This window comes from Panulirus ornatus, chromosome 4 (assembly GCF_036320965.1).
Source record: "Panulirus ornatus isolate Po-2019 chromosome 4, ASM3632096v1, whole genome shotgun sequence".
Taxonomy (NCBI): domain Eukaryota; kingdom Metazoa; phylum Arthropoda; class Malacostraca; order Decapoda; family Palinuridae; genus Panulirus; species Panulirus ornatus.
This window is the reverse complement of record NC_092227.1, coordinates 78641512-78666943: the sequence shown is the minus strand read 5'-3', so window position 1 is coordinate 78666943 and position 25432 is coordinate 78641512.

Sequence of the window (25432 nt, the reverse complement as noted above, 5' to 3'; positions counted from 1 at the left end):
GAAATTTCAGATACCATATGATCAATACGTTTAAAGGCTCTGTACTTACCTTTAAAGGACGTGTTCAGATCATTATTGGCTCTTATCATCCTATCATTCCAGCACTGTTAGGGCGATAACCCGTTTCACTGATTACCTCTGTTTGTGCTGTTTCCATTACCTTTGGCGATGGGTAGTCTACATGCCCGATACATCTACAACATGAATAAAAGATGCTGCTTCCCATTAACCTGGTTTTCAATTTCCTCGCTTCCTAGTAAGAATAGGAATACTTGTAGCTGAAACCATGTATTCGCTTATATGTACATATACACGCTTGTATATATATATATATATATATATATATATATATATATATATATATATATATATATATATATATTATCCCTGGGGATAGGGGAGAAAGAATACTTCCCACGTATTCCCTGCGTGTCGTAGAAGGCGACTAAAAGGGAAGGGAGCGGGGGGCTGGAAATCCTCCCCTCTCTTTTTTTTTTTTTTTTTCCAAAAGAAGGAACAGAGAAGGGGGCCAGGTGAGGATATTTCCTCAAAGGCCCAGTCCTCTGTTCTTAACGCTACCTCGCTAATGTGGGAAATGGCGAATAGTACGAAAGAAAAAGATATATATATATATATATATATATATATATATATATATATATATATATATATATATATATATATATATATATGTGTGTGTGTGTGTGTGTGTGTTGTGTGTGTAATGCATATCTTCGTATAAACAAACTCGAACGACGCCTCAACCCAACTCTTTCTCTCTCTCTTTGTCTCTCAAGAGAAAAAAAAAATATAAAAGTTCATATACAGGCGCAAGGTATAGGTATGGCCTGACCAGTGTGTCAAAACTCGGGCACGGGAGAGAAACCCACATATGGACAAGTGCATGACCCTCCTCCATACTGAGGTAGCCCCCCACTCCCCACCCATCTTTCCTCTAAATCACTCGTTCGTCCTGCGGAAGTTACAGAACAAGACGATGCATTTTTTTTGCCACTGATGTGAAATAATCTTTAGTAGCGACTACTGAGGTACAACACTTATAAATTAAATACAGATTTATTTGGCATCTGTTTCCTAGAAACAGTACAATAGGTATGGCAGAGACAAAAAGCTTAGCCATAATAAACTGCAGACATATCGAAGGGCCTTAGCCCCATAGCAGCAGCACAAAGATGGAACACACATGTATTCCCCTCAGAGTGTCACTGATCTACTTTTGGCCCAAGCTTAGCTTCTGTCTTTGGAAACACACGTGTACATACACACCAGGTATACCAAGTGTATAGGCATTAGAAGATCAACCACATCACTCATGCATTTTGGAGAATCATACACTTCTACACACTACACCATTCTTTTGCTATTCCACCTTACTTTCTTTGACCAACCTCTTCTGCACTCCTCCCCTTCTAGTCCCTGCTAAGAGAAAGAAAGTAAAACTCTTAGCTTAGGTGTCAGTCTGGAGACCTTGACAGCAGGGCGAGGAGAGCTCTTTGTCCCTCTGGAGGTGTTGGTGAAGGAAAGGGCGAGTGTGTACCAGAGGACCCGGTGCGTCGGCAAGATCAACACTGCTGACCTGGGAGAGGAAGTTTGAATGAGACGTTGAGTTGGAGCGTCTCGAACCCAGTGGGTGGCGCAGTCGGCTTGAGGTAGCGACGCCTAGCGATCGCAACCTCATCTCTCCGATGTCCTTGACCACCGCAGTGCGGGGGTGCCTAAAGATGGCCATAAATTGCTATCTTTCGTCGGAGGTCTCAGTAAGGTAACCCACGAGACCTTCTAAGTAATTGCAAACTTCAGATCCCTTGGGTGTAGGCCTGCGTTCCTCTCTACCTCTCCAGCGTCCAATGTAATATCCAGGTCGCTGCCACTGGCAGATATATTTTGCCTGTGTGTAGTCGTTTGTCATTTTGGCTGTAGCCTGAGCCATTTCCATCCCACCCACTTTTACACGTCCTCTGGAGTCACTTCACCTTCCAGAGTTCTCTTCAGAATCCTCCTCAGCACCTTGGTAATGAAGTCTTCTGAGGCTGTGGCCTTAGCAGGCATTTATATCGATCCTCTGTTGCTGTTCAGACTTCAGAAACTGCAAGTAGCATGCGCCAGCCTCCACCAGGCTTCCCCTCTTAACCTGGTCCCAACCTGGACTCAAGCTTGTAAAGGGCGTTCCGGATTGTGTAGGACATCAGTGGCGGGATGTGTAAAGGTGTCGTCGAGGAGGAGGAAGGCTTTGTCCTGCTCCCTAAGGATGACCTCGAAGTCTTTCATACACTGGATAAAGGCGCTTTCAAACAGGTCTTAAAATATGTCCCTTGTGAATCAACTAGGCCTTTTTTTTTTTCTTTGGCAGGTCCTTCAGGACACAGGGAAGTTTGCCATGAAATACCCTAGCGTACGTACGTGGCTTTTCTTACATTTTCCACGTCGAAGGTATACACTGTGGGTCTCGCGTGCACTGGTTTAGCGTAAGACGTAGACGGACCGTATTACGCGTCACACGAGAAGTGTTTCATTCAGGATGATAAGCCCGTGCGGCATTAAGAAGTGAATCTACTAACTTTACCTCTGCCTTCCTTCCCAAGTAGTCTTATCTTATGGAGCACGCGCAGCTCTCAGACAGCCAGTCACGTCCACCGGGCGGACCCACCCATAGGCCAAGAAGTGTGGTGGAGTTGTGTGTACGTCTGTGTGAGGCGAGTACAGGATACTCAAGGCATAAAGTGTTCAGTGCCTTCTAAATAGAAGATGCATGCTAGTCATGAGGGGTATTGTGATGATGAAATGGTGTTTATATTGATGCTGAAATGAGTGGGGTCTAGAGGACAGAAGAGAAAGGTAACTTGCACATGTTCTGGGGTGTGGTTTCAAACAAGTAAATGTTTAATCGGGTGGTGTTGAAGACTGGATAAGGAGAGAAGTTCTCTACTGTTTATCTGTCTACAGTGAGTATTCTGGGAGTATTTAGTTTATTTGTTACATTTGTGTTGATATTTGTGGTGGTGGGGTAAGGGTGAATGTAGCGTGTGTCTTAGGGAGCCATTACATATATATATATATATATATATATATATATATATATATATATATATATATATATATATATATATATATATATATATATATATATATATATATTAAATACTTAATCGCCGTCTCCCACGTTAGCGAGGTAGCGCTAGGAAACAGACAAAAGAAGGCCCAACCTACCCACATACTCATGTATACACATAAACGTCCTCACACGCACATATACATACCTATACATTTCAACGTATAATACATATACATACACAGACATATACATATATACACATGTACATATTCATACTTGCTGCCTTCATCCATTCTCGTCGCCAACCCGCAACACACGAAATAGCATCCCCCCTTTGCGAGGTAGCTCTAGGAAAAGACAAAAAGGCCACATTCGTTCACTCTCAGTCACTAGTTGTCATGGGTAATACACCGAAACCACAACTCCCTTTCCACGTCCAGGCCACACAAAACTTTCCATGGTTTACCCCAGACGCTTCATATGCCCTGTTTCAATCCACTGACAGCACGTCCACCCCGGCATACCACATCGCTCCAATTCACTATTCCTTGCACGCCTTTCGCCACCATCCTGTATGTTCAGGCCCCGATCGCTCAAAATCATTTACACTCTATCCTTCAACCTCCAATTTGGTCTCCCGCTTCTCCTCGTTCCTTCTACCTCTGACACACAAATCCTCTGTCAATCTTTCCTCACTCATCCTTTTCATGTGACCAAACCATTTCAACACACCCTCTTCTGCTCTATCAACCACACTTTTTATTACCACACATCTCTCTTACCCTTTCATTACTTACTCGATCAAACCACCTCACACCACATTTTGTCCTCAAACATTTCTTTTCCAACACATCCACTCTCCTCCGAACAACCCTACCTATAGCCCATGTCTCGCAACCAAATAACATTGTTGGAACCACTATTTCTTCAAACATACCCATTTTTGCTCTCTGAGATAACGTTCTCGCCTTCCACGCATTCTTCAACACTTCCAGAACCTTCGCCCACCCTGTGACATTTCCGCTTCCATGGTTCCATCTCCTGCTAAATCCACTCTCAGATATCTAAAACACTTCACTTCCTCCAGTTTTTCTGTTCTCAAACTTACCTCCCAATTAACTTGTCCCTCAACACTACTGAACCTAATGCCCTTGCTCTTATTCAAATTTACTCTCGGCTTTCTTCTTTCCCACACTTTACCAAACTCAGTCACCAACTTCTGCAGTTTCTCACCCGAATCAGCCACCAGCGCTGTATCATCAGCGAACAAAAACCGAATCACTTCCCAAGCCCTCTCATCCACAACAGACTGCATACTTGCCTCTCTCTCCAAAACTCTTGCATTCACCTCCCTAACCACCCTATCCATAAACAAATTGAACAACCATGGAGAGATCACGCACCCCTGCCGCAATCCGACATTCAATGGGAAACAATCACTTTCCTCTCTTCCTACCCGTACACATGCTTTACATTCTTGGTAAAAAATAGGTATATAAGAAAGAAATGGTACGTATATAAGATTAAGGGGCAGGGCAACACGTGTGTAAAATTCTCTTGCCCAAGACGTGGCTGCTTCGTGTACCTAGTTGTGTTCAACATCTATGCAGAAACTATAGCAAAAGAGCAAACCTTTCCAGACCTCGAAGGAGGAATGAAAGTTGGAGGGAATCTACTTAGTCAAAGCAGCCGGGTTTGCTGATGACAAGGTATTCGTCAGTAGCACAGGTGAAGGTCTGCGGTGAATGGTAGATTGCTTAACTGAAAGAAAGAGTGCCTTAGGGGTGAAAATAAACTTTCTCCCAGTCGAAGATGGCGAAAACTGCCGAGAAAGAAGGAATGGCCGTAACCGTACGAACCAAAAATCAAACTCCTGAAGAAATGAAAGATTTCAAGCGCTTGGGAAGTTTTATATCTTGCACTGGAGACGGTAAAGAAAATATCGCTGTTTACAAACAGACCTGACGAAAAGCTGAGGAAACGGGGAGGAAGGAATTTGAATAAAGAGAAGTTCTTTACGATGCAGAAACTTGAACCTTACGGGTCAAAGATAAGAAACCATTAGAAAACTTTGAAATGTGAACATGGAGAAGAATACTGGAAGTAAGTTGGGTATAAGACATCAGAGCAACGAAGACCTTTTCATATAAAGTAATAGAGGGAAGGAGCTCACTCAAAGTGATAGCGCAAAGACATAAGAACTGGAGAGGACATATATTGCGAGGAAGATGTCTGCTGAAGGATGTGATAGAGAGAAGATATGAGGGAAAAGGGCCAAGAGGACGGAGGAAGATATCTATGTTGGATGACTCGAAGGCCACCAGGAGAAATGTATTACGACCTGAAGAGAAAGACGAAGATAGAGAAGTTTCGTGAGAGTTAAGCTCATAAAGCCGATCTAGCAGAATACTGTAGAAGATAATGATTTGAAAATCTTATTTCTATGTTGAAATATATCTTTGACTTTATATACACTTCTTGTTTTTTTTCTCGTAGGAGGCTCTAGTCAGGGACGAAAATCCGCATCAAGGCCAGGCCTCGACTGAAATAGAGAGATGTTAATGAAAGGGAAGAAGAGACAACTATCTATGAATTTTTAGAGGAAATGACAAACTTGTCTTTTAGAATATGCCTGGTCATAATTATGGAGAGAGAAAATAATATCAGAGCGTGCAGAGTTCCAAAGCTTCAAGTTGTAGAGAAAGAAACATTCATCAAAACGGCCCATCTTCGAGTTGCCAGCGGCCACACAGTAATCACGAGACGTAGCAGCTTGCCGAGTATTGCGTGGCCTAGCTAGTGGTGGGGGACACACAAGCAGCCAGCTCTCGGGAGCAAAAAACCAGAGAAACACCTAATGAAGAGGGAAAGTGAACCAACATTGAAGAGTAGGGCATGAGAGAACTTTTGAAACTAGCCTCGGAGAGCTGATAAGTCGTACCAATTTCGAATCAACTATGCTAATTATGGATGCATACCTAGGACTCTCTCAGATGTGAGAGTAATATGGCATATAAAGACGGATCAATCATTTGTATAACAGGCGCAACTGTTAGAAAGAAAAGAAATTTCGACATCTCAACCTTATCCACAGTTTCTTAGCGGAAGACTCGGTTATTTCCGCAATGTGGGGTTTCCAAGATAGGCCGGATGTTACAGTAACACCAAGGATACTCAATGAGTTAAGAGGTGGAATTACGGATCCGTCGAAGGAGAGAGAGGAAAGTTGGGAGGAGTTTACGACAGAGAGATGGGCAGGAACTGGGTCTTGGAAGCATTAAACATAGCCAGATTTAGTTTACCTCACAGAGATATCCTGTCTAAATCTGAGTCTATTGAGAAAGTTGTGTCGAGACGAGATGCAGATCGAGTGAGAAGGAGGAGGAGTGCGGTGTTTTGACGTCAGCGCACGGGTGCATTTGGTTACCTGCAGAAGAAAGGAACTCGTTGATAAGACTGAGAGGAGGTGAAGGGAAAGGAGAGAATCTTGAGGGACATCAATGTCGATGGATAAGTGGTGAAAGGCTGATCCATCAACAACCGCGGAGACTGATCGACTGAAGAGGAAGCTAGATATGAGGGAAGAAAGTGAAGGACGAAAGCCAACAGGCAGGGTTACAGATGAGACCACGATGCCATACTCTGTAAATAGCTTTGAATATGTCAAGGACAACTACAAAGGATTCTCCTAAATCTTTTAGGGATGAAGAACAGACATGAATAAGGTAGAGTACGATATCACCAGGGTATCTCACCTTATGGAAGCCATACTGGTGATCAGAGAGAACACCGCGATTTCTAGGTTTTTACGGATATGGAAGTGAAGGAGTGATTCAAAGCCTTTGGAAACAGTAGATGTCAAAGCAACGGGACGATAGTTAGAAGAGTTAGAACGGCCACCTTTCTTGGGGATGTGATGTACCAACACATTCTTCCAAGAAGGAAAATCTTCATTCTTTAAACAGGAGTGGAATAGCCGTGCAAGCACAATTGCAAGTTCGGAGGCTTAATCTTTTAGTACAGGGGGATGGATGTCAGCAGGCCCACAAGCTTTGCCTGTGTCCAGAGAGAGAGAGAGAGAAAAAAATGCTTTTCGAACAGTCCAAAAAAGAGATTACGGTGATGGTCATTGGATTAGTAAGAGGAGCATCAGGGGATGAAGGTATGCTAGAGTCATCCAACGCAGAGTTAGAGAAGAAAACGAGATTCAATGAGAATTGCAGCTCTGCGGGACAGTTATAGTACCGTCAGAACGGATAAGTGAAGGAAAGGTGAAGCCACAGAAGTTGCTAGCGAAGTCCTTAGCTGAAGACCAGAAAGACACATCAAGAGAGGTTATCGCACTTCCTTTGAATCAAGTAACGCTTTGCTTCGTGGGTAACGTACATGCAATGATTACGGGCAGTGATAAATACTGAAAGGGAAGTAAAGGAAGGAGAGTTTTTCCGAGTCTGATGTGTATGGTGACTTGCCTGAACGGCCGAAGAACAGGAACGGTTGATCCATAGATTGGAAGAAGAGTTTGTCGTAGAGGGAAAGTAGATGAATGCTTCCCTACCCTCAACAATAACCTCTGCTATGCATCTGGCGGAGACAGAAGCGTCACCACATAAGAAAAAGAAATTCACTCCAGGTAGGTCAGAAAAGAATTTTCGTACGTTATTCCAGTCGGTCTTGTTGGGATGCTAATTTCTATGTTTAGTAGCGGCTATTGGAGGAGGTGTCGTTAAAATAGACATATTAATGAGAGTGTGGTCAGATGAACCAACTGGGGACGAGACTGTGAAGCTACAGCTCGAAGGATTATAAGTGATAAACAGATTTAGAATATTACGAGAATGGTCACACTGGTCAAGAATATGGGAAGAGTGGGAGATAATTTGATCTACGTCATCATCGATAATGAGGAACAAGAGGGCTCCAATTCTCCCACCATTCGTATGTGAGGAATTCAACCATTCCCAATGGTGAATGTTGAAATCCCTCACGTAGAGGATCTCGGCTTGCGGGAGAGAGGAAGTCAAAGCTTCAGTGGCAAGAGTTGTGATAGGCGGAGTAAGATACATATTTGTAGAAGCAGAAGAGCAGTACGTGAAATAAAGAAAAATCATGGTAGTTAGGAGACAGACGAGCCAGACAACATCTACGTTTGGTGACTCAAAGTCCTTGAGGCGTGCAGCGGGTGTGCTGATGGTGGAGTAAGGACAGACACCCAACTTTGAACTAGAATATTGAGTGAAGGTTATAGTTGGATATGAAGAAGGGACTTGTGAGAACATCATTAGATAATCGAGTCTCAGAGAGAGATAAGATATAAGGAAAGGTCCTAGACAGATCGTGCTCAACAAAAGAGAGACTTCCAGAAGGACCACGAATGTTGGTAGAGTGATGAGAAAAAGAGGCAGGTCTACCAGAGAGGAAGAGCCGTGGGAAGGGCCGGCACTACTACTGCTAGAGCCCTCCCTCTCATTGGCAGCAGAGTCAGGCAGAAACCAGGAGATTCCTAGTACCCTATGATGCCGAGGACGAAGGACCACAGATTTGCTAAGCTATCATGATTACATTAAAAAACGATCATGTACATACTAAATGGCAAGAGAACTTACGTGAAGAAAATAAGCGAGGTCAGAGTAGAAGTATGGTGCTTGTAACAAGAGGATGGCTGGAATAGCTCGTACGTCCAATTTACCTGAGACAGAGGGTAAGAACAGCAATCCTAACATGGAGGGTGTGGGATGGTACCGGGCACCAAGACGGTAGTACAGTACCACCCTGGTCAGCTGCTGTCAACAGCCTAAATGCCTATACATATACATATATCTTTTTTTTTTTTTTCTTTCAAACTATTCGCCATTTCCCGCGTTAGCGAGGTAGCGTTAAGAACAGAGAACTGGGCCTTTGAGGGAATATCCTCACCTATACATATATATACAATTAATCACATCAAGGCAAAGAATGTATCGTGGTTCGATGTGACTGATGATTTACTGCAGGTTTCAAACGACATTTAGGCCAGAGACTAATTCCAGCAACCACAAGATGAATCATAGACGAGTGATCTTTCACAACACTTGACAAAGAGACTCTGCTATGAGGAGTCATTTTTTTCGAACACTGAAACAATCCCTTGTTTACAATTACGTATTCGAACCATCGCAAAACATGAACTTCCAAAGGCATTCAACACTTCTGGGTCCATATAGAAGAGAGTATATATATATATATATATATATATATATATATATATATATATATATATATATATATATATATATATATATATATTATATATATGATAAAGGAGAAAACAAAACTAGTCTCTCTATTGCCATATTTGTAGAAATAATCAAGTGCGATAACCATGAAAAACTAAGAAAAGAGGCAGAAATATTTTACACGGTGGCAAAGATATTGGGTAGAAACATGGATAAAATGCAGCTGATGTCCCCACACGGGAGGAGAAATGGTGAAGCTTTGTACACGGCCCGTGTGTGTACACATACGTTGTCCCTTAAGGAGCTCCTTGTTCCTTCGTGGCCGGCAACACGAGAGAAGCGGTGTTGCGGCAGCACAGAGAGAGAGAGAGAAGAGAGAGAGAGAGAGAGAGAGAGAGAGAGAGAGAGAGAGAGAAAGAGAGAGAGAGAGAGAGAAGCGTGTGTGGGCGGACGGAGTCTTCTTAATGTGTGTGAAATCATTAAAATCATCATTCACGGCTAGTGAAGTGAGTGCGTGTGTGCCAACCATATACCCTGAGAAATAAACTAGAAATTGCCCCAATGTCCAAAATGATTATATCATTCCCGGGTGAATAATGAAGGCAGGCAAGAAATTACGCTCATGTCATTCAGGGATTATGAGGAACGTAACGCGTTTCTGGGGTGGGAGGACACAAGACGTAAAGGTTCCAACTCCAATGACTGTAATTTTAATTTAACGCCAGAATATCCTCATGTCATTGCGAGACACATGCCTCTCGACGTGACTACCTAACAGCAATAACAACTCTAAGAACAGGTTTGACACACAAAAGAAAAAAGAAAATAAAAGAAATATCGCTGCAGAACGTTACGGTGTCATATCGTAAAGTCGTCCATTGTTCTGGCTCAGAAGAGGTCGTAAAACAGAATTTGACGGATGTATTACTTAAAGAACAACGTGGCAGCGAGGCGAAAAGAACGTGTGATCTGGAAGAGGAGGAATGAATATCACAGCAAAACCATTTGGCTTCAAGGCCCGGAAGGACAACCTTTAAATGCTTTTCTTTTTTTTATGGTGAAAGTGCCCAAAGGTTCTTGTCTATGGTGTGTTGTCAGTCAACGAACACCCTTCTTCTTCTTCTTCTTCCTATCTTACTTTCTTTCTTCACTTTCTTCTTCTACCTCTTCTTCTTCTTTTGCCCTTCGTCCTCCTCTTCTCTCCTCTCTCTCTCCCTCTCTCTTTTTTTTCTCCTTGGCGACGAAGAAAACAGCATCATTCATCGAGCGAGACGTGCGGCGAGCTCTACGCGCCGGCAATAGGTTCTCATACCACCACCTAAACCAGATGCCAACACCACAGCCCCCAAAGCGTAATCTCACGTCCTTACCTCAACATCCCCTCACAATACACCCTAACACACGACCTCATCACACTAGCACAACCTCCTCCTCCTACACACACACACACACACACACACACACACACACACAAGCATTTGACCTGGGATCTCGTCATGATATACAGCCCGGAACACACAGCAGACCGGAGAGGGGCCATGCTAAGCCCCAAGGTCATCCGAATGCCAGGGAGGGAGCCGTGACTGCTCACGCAACCATGTCCACAAACGCTCAGAAACTCGAAACTCACAACAAGCAGCCTCACAGAATAAGGGAGAGGAGGAGGAGGAGGAGAAAGAGGAGGAGGAGGGAGAGGAGGAGAAGGAAGGCTCAGTTCCTCCTTCATCAGGTTAAGCTGATGTACGATTCCCGGACTAAGCTTTGAGGTACTTTTGACAGCGGTGGAGTGTACATTTTACCTATGGTACTTGACCACTTTTGTAGTCGACGCACCTCCGTCTCACTCATTTCTCTCTCTCTCTCTCTCTCTCTCTCTCTCTCTCTCTCTCTCTCTCTCTCTCTCTCTCTCTCTCTCTCTGTTAGCTGAGACGACACGGATAGCTGAATGTTCAAAGTTACTACCTAGCTTATCTACCGACCACAAGGGGAGGATAAACAACTGGGTGGACTGCGGATCGACCGAACGGCCACGACCAGGATTCGAACCCATGCGTCACCTTCAGCACTGCTAAACTATTACATTCTGTCCGTTGGTCTATACGTCTGTCTCGCTAATTCTTATATCCTCTCTCACTGTCTTCCTTTCCCTCCTTACCTTTTTCCCTTTTCTATCTCTGTTCCTTTTCTTCACTCTGACTCTTGCCATCTTTGCTTTTGGAAACGCAACTTCTTCAGTGCCATCTGTCCACATCGAAGTATGCACGAGGGAAAACGTTCTTCGGAACGAGTGTGCACTAGTATTTCTAAGACTTTATACAGAATCCTTTATTCTAAGCAGTATATCAAATAAATCTGGGCGAGTGTTTTTCTATAATTCATATTTCGATGTTCACACTTTTCTGTGAAAGAGCTCTTAGAGAAGCTATGATAATAAAGTTCCTAAATCAATGAAGAATAGTTAACAAATGTACCGTACATTAGTGTCTATTTCCTACACTTCTATCACATCTAATCAAAGCATCGCCTACGTTTCCATGCTCTCAGTGGCTAAAGAATCTTATTGGCTTCCCCTCCACAGAGTAAAAAAAAAACCCTTGCACAATCACGTGACAGCATGTTGTTGTTATACCACACTGTCATTTCGTTGTAGAGGCGTCTGCTGGTGGGCCAACATGCATCAGCTGATCCCTGGATATTGCAAGCGGCATTGTTTTGATTGGATTGCTCCTAGTGCCCCGCGGCTGCCGGCCCTCAGCCCATCTGCTGTACAATTGCAACGCGAATTCCCTCCCCCTTTAGAAAGCCGGTCCTGCTGGTCTGTGACAGATCAAAGTTAGCCGGAAGCGGGCAAGGAGGCAGTGGAAGCAGAATGACTAAGAGCGACGAGATGCCAGTGTAAGGAGGAGGGGTGGGTGTCTGGAAGAGGCAAGGTTGCAGTGTAAGGAGATTACCTGGAAGTGACGAGTCGCCAGTGTAAGGAGATTGCCTGGAAGCGACAAGGCAAGAGTTTAAAGGAGAGTGCCTGGAAATGGCAAGGCACCAGTGTAAAGAGAGTGCCAGGAGGTCGCAAGGCTCCAGAGAGTGGCAAGAACACCGGTGCAAGAAAAGTGCCTGGAAGTGGCAAGACACCAGCGTAGGAAGGGCACCTGGAAGTGGTGAGGCACCAACGCAACGAGAGTGCCTGGAGGTGGCAAGAAATCGATGAAAGAAGTGTACCTGGAAATGGCAAAGCACCAGTGTAGGAGAGTGCTCGAAGTGGCAAAATAGTAGTGTAAGAAGAGTACCTAGAAATAGCCAGGAACCAATGTAAGGAGAGTGCCAGAAAGTGGCCAGACATCAGTGTAAGAAGAGCGCCTGGAAACGGCAAGGCACCAGCTATAACCCTGCCAGACGTAGGTCGCTAACTGTCCTCGTTCCATCTCTCTCTCTCCCAGACCGTAGAGGAGGTGGGTGTAATCCGGTTTAACTTCTAACCCCTCTCTCTCTCCAGCAAGGTCATTGTTTCTTGGCACAGATAGCCTTTTGTGCACTCTAACACAACCCATCTGTACGACGGTAGTGGAGACTATGGTGATCCTGTAACTTGTTTTCTCGATTCAGACCCCAATATCCGGGTCCTGGGAGAGGCTATTGCCAGATTTATTCAACAACTTGATCAACTCTATCCAATGGAGTGAGTTTGGGAAGCAGGCAAGTTTTGTATGGCTACAAGATTTTCCTTTACAGAAAAGAATTCAAACAAATGTTTATAGTACCACAAATGATATATATATATATAATTTCGTATACTTTGATATTACATTATGATATTTCATGTTTAGTATACTTTCATATTGCAGATATATGGCATTATATGTGATTCAGCTTAAGACACGAGGAGGCTAAGTAGTAAGGCTTATCATTTCTCACACTGTAGATGATATACAAGATGAGTTAGCTTTGAATACTGCTGAGTTAGCTTTCCGTGCTGATGGGGTTAGCGTAAAATTCTGCTGACACAGTTTTCAGCGCTGCTGAAGTGCTAAGCTTTCCATCCTGACTTGCCATAGTAGTCAACACGATGGTCTTGAAAGATACCAGATGATCTATAAACTTGTAGATCTTAATGGTCTTCGCCACTGCTCTTGAGATGATAAGTTGGAAGGATAGCGTCAATAAAAACGATATGAACGTAGTTGGCGAAGAGCCTTTAGCAGGATACTGAAGACAGTTGGAGGAACAAGACATCCTGGTGTGTAACAGAAGGCTGTTTTCCAGTATTTAAGCCAAAATCTTGGAACAGTGATGTAAAGAATGGCTTCTTAAGCAAGATAATGTCACACAAAAAAGAGCAATAACGAACAAGTAACCTAAATTACTCAAATTTGCGCGTAAAAACTAAAAAAAGAAAAATTGCGTGCATAAACTAAAAAATAGTGCATAAAAAGTAAACGCGTTATGAAGGTTATAGCGCTGAAAATAGCAAGAGAAACAATGAAGGAATGTTGTGATTATGTTACAAGTAAGAGAGTCATTACCAAGTCAATTGGTCTATCAATTAGGGAAAACGGTGGCTTAACTCAAGACAGTGAAGCCTTGGCAAAGATCTTACCAACCAACATTTCTGTATATATATATATATATATATATATATATATATATATATATATATATATATATATATATATATATATATATATATATATAATGGAAGACACAGATAGCGTCCTTGATCCCGCTCTTTTGCTAACAAAGGAGAGGATATTTCAGCACATTGACATACACTTTCAAAATACGTACCATCAGCATTAAGTGGTTCGAGTCCTGATAAGTCTTATTCGAGAACAATGAGATGAGCTAAGAATGAGATAGTCAGTCCCTTTACTGTTCCTTACTCAAACTTCCTATGGGGTGAGTTCCAGGTGACTGGACGCTGGCCATGGCAACATCGACATTGGAAAAGGTAGTAATATCCTGACCGGACATGATCGTCCAAACAGCTGGACGTCCGCAGTTCATAATCGTATGGTAACTGTCAGTCGAAACAAACTGGTGATCATTTAGAGGATCTCCACTTCATATATGATTCGCAACGTGGTTTTCGACGGAATCGTCCATGTTTGACTTCTTCCAAAAATATCCAACCCGTATGATAGAAGCAAAGCAGTTGACTTCGTCTCATTTAAGGTTTTCAGGAAGCATTCGATAAAGGCAAATGGTAAATGACATGATACAAAAAGATTTTAAGTTGGTAGTTAGAAAATTGCTTGACTTGCGTAAGCAAAGAGTGCTGATTAACGGTCAAGTCCCTGAATGGTTAGACGTAACAAGTGGCGCGCCAGAGGGATCTGCCTTAGGAATGGTTTTCTTGCCCACTTATACATAATGGTTTGCCTCGCTAGAAATCATAATATGAAATGTTAGGGTAAGAGAGAAGTGTGGTACGTAGTATAAGAATTATGTATAAGAGAACTGAAGAGCGTGTGTTGAAATGGTTTGGACATATGGAGAGGATGAGTGAGGAGTGGATGACCATGACCAGTATACATGCCAGAAGTGGAAGTAACAAGAGGAAAAGCCTGGGAGGAGGTGGAGGGAAGGAGTGAAAGATGCCTTGAAGGTTTAAGTTCGGAACATACAGTTGGTTTTGAGGCATGCAAGAGATAGAACGAATTGAAGTGATGTGGTATACAGGGAACGACATGTTGACGCTGAGCTAAACCAAGGCACGTGAAACCGTTGGGAGAAACCACAAAAATGTCTGTGGGGCCTGGTTGTGCATAGGGGACCTTAGTATCTGTGCATTATACATTTTAGCTAAGGATTGGATGCGAGCAGATGCGACAATTTTTTCGTGTGTCTTTTAGATACCGCGCTAAATGGAAAACGGCGGCCTGTATATATATATATATATATATATATATATATATATATATATATATATATGTCCAGAATCATATTTCTATTTATCTCCCTGAACTCATACCTTCAAACACTTAAAAAGAAAGCCTAACACTTTTATCTAGCTCGCATTTCATGCAGATATATAAAACATGAACTAACTTGAGCATAAAGGCTGAGCTCTTTCAGAGCGGAGCACCGCTGAAAACATACCTAAACACATTTCAAGTGGATATAGAAAAGTAATTTCAAAATTCTAAAAAAAAAAAGCAATAGAAAACTTTCGATACAAAGTCTAAAGAGTAATTCACAATTTGGGAAAACTACAAAAATATTCTTGCATATATATATATATATATATATATATATATATATATATATATATATATATATATATATATATATATATATATATATATATTTTTCCAAACTATTCACCATTTCCCGCGTTAGCGAGGTAGCGTTACAGAGAACTGGGACTTTGAGGGAATATCCTCACCTGGCCCCCTTCTCTGTTCCTTCTTTTGGGGAAAAAAAAAATCAAAAAAATAATGAGAGGGGAGGATTTCCAGCCCTCCGCTCTCTCCCCTTTTAGTCGCCTTCTACGACACGCAGGGAATACGTGGGAAGTATTCTTAATCCCCTATCCCCAGGGATATATATACATATATATATATATATATATATATATATATATATATATATATATATATATATATATATATATATATATATATATATATATATATTGTCCATATATATTTCTCCCCTATCCCTGGGGATAGGGGAGAAAGAATACTTCCCACGTATTCCCGGCGTGTCGTAGAAGGCGACTAAAAGGGGAGGGAGCGGGGGGCTGGAAATCCTCCCCTCTCATTATTTTTTTTTATTTTTTTTTTCCCCAAAAGAAGGAACAGAGAAGGGGGCCAGGTGAGGATATTCCCTCAAAGTCCCAGTTCTCTGTAACGCTACCTCGCTAACGCGGGAAATGGTGAATAGTTTGAAAGAAAAATATTGTCCATACAAAAACTTCGCTAATCCCATATATTTTCAAAGGCGATACACGTCTAAGTTTTATTGTGGGTACAAGCATGTAACGCTTTTAGGGTGATATCGCCGTACATCTGGTCAATGACAGTGTTACTAACGGTGTGGGCACCAGCAGCCTACCTCAGTGTGCCTCAGGCTATCTTTAGGAAAGGATGTCCATTCACTATTTCTTCTGTCTGCCTCTTCATTTTGGAATGTTCGCTTCTGGGCGCTGTATTTCTTCCATCCATGCTTCTAGACGGTTGGCTTTTAACTTACATAGGAGTAGGAAGCACAAAGTTTTGCCTGGTAGCAAACGGATATGGGTACACTCGTGATTTTTAGGCGCTCTGAGTACTCAGAGCGCATGATCGGGCGTCTGCTTGTCAGTTCTTGTGGCTTCCCTGACATCATCATCCCCAAACCAAAATTTATCGCTGGTCGCCCAAGGAAGACTTCTAGATTTACAGTTCACGTAAGACGAGAAGTAGCGAAGTAACACCCGCATTTCAGCCGCCGAACTCGAGTAAAGCCATCCAAAACTTCGAGGAAACGTCTCACAAAAGAACCATTCAACTGCGCCTGCATGAGGACCTTCAAATTCCCTTACGCAAGCTTCCAAACCCTTGCTTACGAAGGAAATGAAACTAAAACTTTCATTATTAAAGAAATATAAGGGCTGGAGTGAGCAGCAGTGGAGTAATGTGGTGTTTTCCGATAAAGTTTTTTCAAGTGTGTCCAATCGAGCCAGGGAAGGGTGAGGAGGCTGGAGGGTGCCAACCAGTATGAGTCTCGTTTCTGTAAAGGTCTGGGGTTGCTCGGTGGTGAAAGGGATAGGAAATAGCTGTCCTCAACACCTAAAAACACTACAATGAATAAGGAGGAGTATATTAAGGTGCTCGAGGACCATCTGCTCCGTTTTTTGAATTCTAAATTCACGCTTGTGATCACTTTATGCATGATAATGCCCCCAGTCATTTGGCTACAAAGGTGATACACACACACACACACACACATATATATATATATATATATATATATATATATATATATATATATATATATATATATATATATATATATATATATATATATATTCAAGAAGTGTGTGTGTCTATCCCTGGGGACAGGGGAGAAAGAATACTTCCCACGTATTCCCTGCGTGTCGTAGAAGGCGACTAAAAGGGGAGGGAGCGGGGGGCTGGAAATCCTTCCCTCTCGCTTTTTTTTTTCTATTTTAATTTTCCAAAAGAGGGAATAGAGAAGGGGGCCAAGTGAGGATATTCCCTCAAAGGCCCAGTCCTCTGTTCTCAACACTACCTCGCTAATGCGGGAAATGGCGAATAGTATGAAAGTATGAAAAATGTATATATACCAGATGTTACCAGATGCCGCCTACTTGTAATAACACCATGACAGAAAAGTTACCTTCAGGAAGGATGCATCAATCGTCAATAGACAAAAGGAGAAGTAAGATAATTAATATCTAATCCATGAAATTCTCTCTCCAAAGACGTAGTCTTGAAACTGCTGCAGGGAGCCCCATTAAGGCGGTCATTTATATTATGATGTTATATTTACCTCAAAGTAATCTAGTGACGGTCATAAAGTGGAACCTTATTCAAGTGACGCCTATACTAACATTTCCAGGCAAACCCATGCTCCTTGATCACTCATCAAAGGACCATACACATCTAGAGAATGTGAGGGAGAAAGAAAACGTTATGGCCAGAATGCGAGACTCAACAAACAAGAAAAATTTGGAAACGACTGAAGACAGTAAACAAAAATTATTGAAGAGCTTGAACGGAAAGAAAAAAAAATATACATGTGAAAAATGGGCAAGAGTTTTATACGGTCTTTATTGGAAAAGTTTAAGGCAACGATTGCTTGCTTGATGTATTAGGAGTCCTGGCATATTCCTTGTGCAAATGGAGACTCCAAAGGAACATAAGCCGTTGAGACTACACTCAGTCAAGACTCAGCATTTCAGGTATGCTCCATCAGACATCAATTCCTTCAGTGATGCGGAGACACTACAGAACACACATTCACACAGGCCGGAGAAAACTTCACACTAGGGCAGAAACGAGATATCAAGATAGCTACCAAACAAGTTCATGTGGTAGAGTGAGACCGATTCTACAAGAGAAAACGTAAGTACAGAAAACGAAAGGAGATACAGAAAACGAAAGGAGAAAAATCCTATGAGAGAAGATGTAGGAAACAAAGCAGGTGCCATACCTCTTGAATGATGGAAACACGCACAAACCAGCAGCGCTATAAGCCATCACCATGAATGTTGACTAGATAGAGTGAAGTAAAGGAAGAAATGATAAAAGAAAATGAGGTATATCGGGCGGGAGCGTCTAAATACTCCGTAAATACATCTGAGATATGCCGATTTGGTAGCCAGTGTAGGTCTCAGCATCCCGAAAATTGTAGAAGGCTAATATCATTTCGGTAATAGACATAGATTCTACCATTCACAAATGAGCAAAAAGAAAATTCATTAAAAGAAAGATCTTGATTCAACTAAGTCTGTCAAACCTAGTGTGTGGTAGGGACGGAACAAAAAAAACAAACATACCTCGAACTGAAAAACACGAAAGCCAACATAGGCAAACAGAGACGAGGCCAGATAGATAGGCAAAACGAATAATGTAGTCATAAACATGAAAGGAAGGAAAATAGAAGATACATCAAGAGTAAGCATATAATACTCCCCTGTGCAAGGAGGAGGAGGAGGAGGAGGTCTGGTAACTCAGCCCAGCTGGGAAACCACGACCATGTCAACTGGTGCAGGCTAGAAAAACTTCAATGAATTTTCCCTCGACGAGTCGAGAGAAAGATGATAAATATACCGTCCCTCATATATGCAATGACGATATAACGTATAGGAAAGCATTTGGCCAAGAAATCAAGCACAATCACTTTTATAAATGGCTTACAGAGTCTGCTACCTCGATGGAAACTCAATTATATGTATTAGCCCAAACCTGGAGATATTGAGGACTAGATCCCGAATTGCAACTCATACAGGTATGACATGTGATGGGAGGGACATGTGCAGTGATTCATTAATTGGGCTCCTAAAATACATTGGTATTGCTAATTACCAAGACTAAAGATTTTACCGTAATTATATCCAATGAATATAAACCAACAGATCACGACCAGAGGAACTGACAGACATTGAGGGATATAGAAACTTGTCTCAGTAACTTTAGAAACCCAGTTCAAGGCATGATCGTTGTTGGAGATTTCTGCTTACGACACATATGGTGGAAATGGCAAAGAAACGGCACTGTTAGTGAATGTCTAGCCACAACGTCAACAGCTGCTCAAAAGGGAAGTATACCGACTGTATGAAAAGTTCTCTCACAGGAGTAAGTAAAACAAATTAAAAGAAACGTATGACATTATGATTGCGAGCCACAATGAGGCCCTCCATCCTCACTTGTGAGCCACAATGAGGCCCTCCATCCTCACTTGTGAGCCACAATGATGCCCTTAATCCTCACTTGTGAGCCACAATAAGGCCCTCCATCCTCACTTGTGAGCCGCAATGAGGCCCTCCATCCTCACTTGTGAGCCGCAATGAGGCCCTCCATCCTCACTTCTGAGCCGCAATGAGGCCCTCCATCCTCACTTGTGAGCCACAATGAGGCCCTCCATCCTCACTTGTGAGCCACAATGAGGCCCTCCATCCTCACTTCTGAGCCACAATGAGGCCCTCCATCCTCACTTCTGAGCCACAATGAGGCCCTCCATCCTCACTTCTGAGCCACAATAAGGCCCTCCATCCTCACTTCTGAGCCACAATGAGGCCCTCCATCCTCACTTCTGAGCCACAATGAGGCCCTCCATCCTCACTTCTGAGCCACAATGAGGCCCTCCATCCTCACTTGTGAGCCACAGTGAGGCCCTCCATCCTCACTTGTGAGCCACAATAAGGCCCTCCATCCTCACTTGTGAGCCACAATAAGGCCCTCCATCCTCACTTCTGAGCCACAAAAAGGCCCTCCATCCTCACTTCTGAGCCACAATGAGGCCCTCCATCCTCACTTGTGAGCCACAATGAGGCCCTCCATCCTCACTTGTAAGCCACAATGAGGCCCTCCATCCTCACTTCTGAGCCACAATGAGGCCCTCCATCCTCACTTCTAAGCCACAATGAGGCCCTCCATCCTCACTTGTGAGCCACAATGAGGCCCTCCATCCTCACTTGTGAGCCACAATGAGGCCCTCCATCCTCACTTGTGAGCCACAATGAGGCCCTCCATCCTCACTTCTGAGCCACAATGAGGCCCTCCATCCTCACTTCTGAGCCACAATGTGGCCCTCCATCCTCACTTATGTGTGTTAAGCGTCGATGTTGACGGTCGCCGACTTCGGGAAAAAGTCTATGAGCGATTTTGAAAATCTGAAGCAATATGACCTTTGCCCTACGATAACAACATTAATATCATATCCGTCCAGAGAACCTGTTCTAAACGTGGGTTCTGGGAATCAAGTGAAATCCGTGGCGTGGGATAACGGTTTTATGGTGGTAAATGTAACATATTTTGTTTGTTTGGCTGGAGGTTGTGAAATAATTCTGATTTCCATCTGGGTGAAATGTTTCATAAGGACAGTATCCATCTTTTGCATATTGTCCTTTATTTTATATATATATATATATATATATATATATATATATATATATATATATATATATATATATATATATATATATGTATATATATATATATATCATCATACAAACCTCCAACGGCCAGGATCGAACCAGGGGCCCCTGTGCAACAGGCGGGAGCGCTACCGCTAGGCTATGATCGCCCCAAAAGGGAAATGTACTCGAATACCCTTCGTCTCACGTTGGTGAGCAACGGGATTAGGTTCGGTAAAATGCTGTCTGCTGGCTGTGTGATCCTGATGGGAGATGACCGGTGTAGACCCCCGTTGCTCACCAATGTGAGACGAAGGGTTCATATGCACTTTGTTCGTATATATATATATATATATATATATATATATATATATATATATATATATATATATATATTATTATTTTATTATACTTTGTCGCTGTCTCCCGCGTTTGCGAGGTAGCGCAAGGAAACAGACGAAAGAAATGGCCCAACCCCCCCCCCCCATACACATGTATATACATACGTCCACACACGCAAATATACATACCTACACAGCTTTCCATGGTTTACCCCAGACGCTTCACATGCCTTGATTCAATCCACTGACAGCACGTCAACCCCGGTATACCACATCGCTCCAATTCACTCTATTCCTTGCCCTCCTTTCACCCTCCTGCATGTTCAGGCCCCGATCACACAAAATCTTTTTCACTCCATCTTTCCACCTCCAATTTGGTCTTCCTCTTCTCCTCGTTCCCTCCACCTCCGACACATATATCCTCTTGGTCAATCTTTCCTCACTCATTCTCTCCATGTGCCCAAACCACTTCAAAACACCCTCTTCTGCTCTCTCAACCACACTCTTTTTATTTCCACACATCTCTCTTACCCTTACGTTACTCACTCAATCAAACCACCTCACACCACACATTGTCCTCAAACATCTCATTTCCAGCACATCCATCCTCCTGCGCACAACTCTATCCATAGCCCACGCCTCGCAACCATACAACATTGTTGGAACCACTATATATATTGTGTGTAGAATGGCAAAAGGTGAGAGTAATGAAGCTAGAAGAATGGGCGAGGAATGGACGGCATTTAGAGATGCAGTGCTGGCATGTGCGAGAGATGCGTGTAATATGCGAAAGGTGGACAGATTAGAAAGGGCATTGAGTAGTGGGATGAAGATGTAAAGTTGCCAGTGAAAGAAACGCCTTTAGGCGTTACTTACAGGGAAGGAGTGTATATGACTGGGAGATGTATAAGAGAAACCCACGAGAGGTTAAGAGGAAGGTGCAGGGGTTGGAAAGAGGTCTGATGAGAGTTGGGAGGAGAGACTATCAATGAATATTAAGGAGAGCAAGATAATCTGAAACGAGGTTCATAATGTGTGAAAAGCAAGAGAATACATGGGAACATCGGTGAATGAGGCAATAGGGGAAGTGATAACAGGTATTGATGAATTGATCAGGTATGAAAGAGAGAAAAACAAACAGAGAGAGAGAGAGAGAGAGAGAGAGAGAGAGAGAGAGAGAGAGAGAATCAAACCTGAACCACCAATATATATAACTGTGTTCAGTTCCTTATGATGTGATATCATCATGGCCTCTCCGACAACACCGAAGACATTCATTCTTATCATCCAGTGAAGAAAATCTTGAATGAAACAAAAAAATAGGTATTGATTTTCGTGCTTCCTACGAACCGTAAATGACCCGAGGGGAAAAAAGAAATTTCCTTTCCTTACATCTTGGAAAACCAGCCCTGTAAAAAAAAAAAAAGAAACTATTTTCTCCATTATAAACGGATAAGTAGCCTATACAATTAAACTAACAGCGACAGAAATAGGAAGAAGATGTATATCTCAAGAGCAAAACGAAGGCTCTCAATCCTAACAGCATTAAACAAGATCTACGAAAGATGATAACCCAGGGTCACTATGAACGCTGATTTCCCACCAAACGCAGCAAACTGACTCGTATTGCGAACGGGGGAAGAGAGAGAGAGAGAGAGAGAGAGAGAGAGAGAGAGAGAGAGAGAGAGAGAGAGAGAGAGAGAGAGAGAGAGAGAGAGACTCACTAGTCTGTCTCATACCGACTCGTATCGCGAACAGGACGGAAACCGAGTCACTACGAACGCTGATTTCCCACCAAACGCAGCAAACCGACTCGTATTGCGAACGAGAGAGAGAGAGAGAGAGAGAGAGAGAGAGAGAGAGAGAGAGAGAGAGAGAGAGAGGGAGAGAGAGAGAGAGAGAGAGAGGGAGAGAGAGAGAGGGAGAGAGAGAGAGAGAGACTCACTAGTCTATCTCATACCGACTCGTATCGCGAACGGACGGAGGGAGGGAGAAAAGAAGACTATAGCTAGTCTATCCTCGGACCGAGGAAATCCACACTCTCCCGCCTCGTCCATTGACCCCCCCCTCCTAGCGCGCAACACATCACGAACTGTGATACTCCTGACATTTACGACTCTCCCTCCGCGATTATCAGTTCCAGGAAGAGGAGAGAACACTAAGGCAGAGGAGAGAGAGAGAGAGAGAGAGAGAGAGAGAGAGAGAGAGAGAGAGAGAGAGAGAGAGAGAGAGAGAGAGAGAGAGAGAGAGAGAGAGAGAGAGAGAGAGAGAGAGAGAGAGAGAGTTTACACGAGGAAGACAGACAACAGGAGGCCTGACCGACCCACGACTAGGCTATGTGGTAAAAAAAAAAAATAAGATAAAAGAAGAGAGAGAAGCAGTACTGTAACTTGACAAGAAGATGCAATTCCTCTCTCTGAGAGAGAGAGAGAGAGAGAGAGAGAGAGAGAGAGAGAGAGAGAGAGAGAGAGAGAGAGAGAGAGAGAGAGAATACGGGACGTATCAGTGTCGTGAAATGAGCCTAGCGCGGTTGATAGTAGCGAACGGAAGCAACTCACTTTATCAATAAATAACCTCAGGAGCAGAGGGTACACTTCTGGTGTTGTGTTGTCTTTTCTTTTTTGTTTCTTTTTTACGAAGATGACCTTGTGGGTCCCTGGGCCAACTCGGGCCCAATCGTTACCCTCCTGTATTTCACTGTATTTAATGTATGCTCTGTACTTGTCATGTATTAACCATGTAACCTACAACCATGCTATCACCGATATGCTTTGTCTTTGTGGAGGTGTATACGAAATAAAGTTAAGCCAAAAATCAGTCGTTTCTTTAATGAAGTTTGATAATGATTTCGTCTTATATCAAATGCAAATAGCCACACCAATGGTGCACTTCGTTATGTACCGTCCACCCTACCATGGACAACTGCATTAGTCGGTGCATTCATTACGTACCGTAAGTGGCTTAAGTGTGTACCCTTCCTTGGTGTTGCTAGAGTTACATCCTCTCAGCTAGGGTGACATATGAACAGAAGAGTTTTGAATATACTGACCAGTGTGACGGTGATTTCTTGTATCGACAAGTGTGAGGGGGTTTTACTGTGTCGATAGATGCGAGATGCTTTTATTTCCTCGACAAGTGTGATGGGGTTTTATTGTATCGACAGGCGCGAGGGTGATCTTCTGTGTCGACAGATGATAAAATCTTTGATATCCTCGACAAGTATGACTTGTGTTTTACTTGATCGACGGATGGGACGGTGGATCTGGTAGGTTGGCATTTGCGATAGTGTTTAATGATGTCGCGAGAGGTGTGTGATGGTGTTTCATTATGCCAACAGCTGTGATGGTGTTCACGGACGTCTGGAGAGGAAAGGATGTTTTTCCCATATAGACAAGTGTGAAGCTTTACGACAGAGTCGACACTCGTGTGTCAGTACCTCACTCTACTCGACTTAGGTGCTGGGGTTTCACCGTGTTGATAGCTTTGATGTGTTTTGGTCTAAGCAACAACTGTTGTGTTAGGTTGTACCAAGAGGTTTCACACTTCTTCCAGTAGCTCTGGCAGATCATATCATTCTCTTAAACATTCTAGCACCCCCATGGCTGTTGGTATACCCTTCCTCTGCATATCAGAGATCAAAGGGAAAAATGTGGTCATTCCAATCGTTTGTCAACCAATTAAATGAGATGATGATCAATTTCCCCGAGATCATTAATTCTTGTACTATACCTAATTCTAATATCATATTAATGGTTATTTGTGGTTTGTGTAGTCGTAAATTGTAGTCCCTATATCTACCAGATGCACCCTTCGCGTAGTCTTATACAATGTAGAGTGTGTACCTGTTAAATGTACCATCCACACAGCCAATCACTGAGCGCAGCTTCCGCTCAGACAATATAGCTACCATTCGTGTACCCAGTGGTCACTATAAGCACCGTTAATGTACTCTCTATTTGTACTACTAGAATACACCCTCAGCGTTGATTTGGTACACCATACGTGCAGTTCGTATACGTACGGGCGATGCATTTACGAATCCGTGACATTCGTTGTACAGCCTGTAGATGTGAGTGAGGGTTCACGTTCGTATTCCCGTTTGAACTATCTTACTCTGGAACCCATTCAACCTCAATTTACTTTTGGAATGACCTACAAAATGTGGCGCTAGTCTAGCCGATGCCTTCCTCTTCATGTAGAGTGGCTACCGAAGCATCGGCGGTTA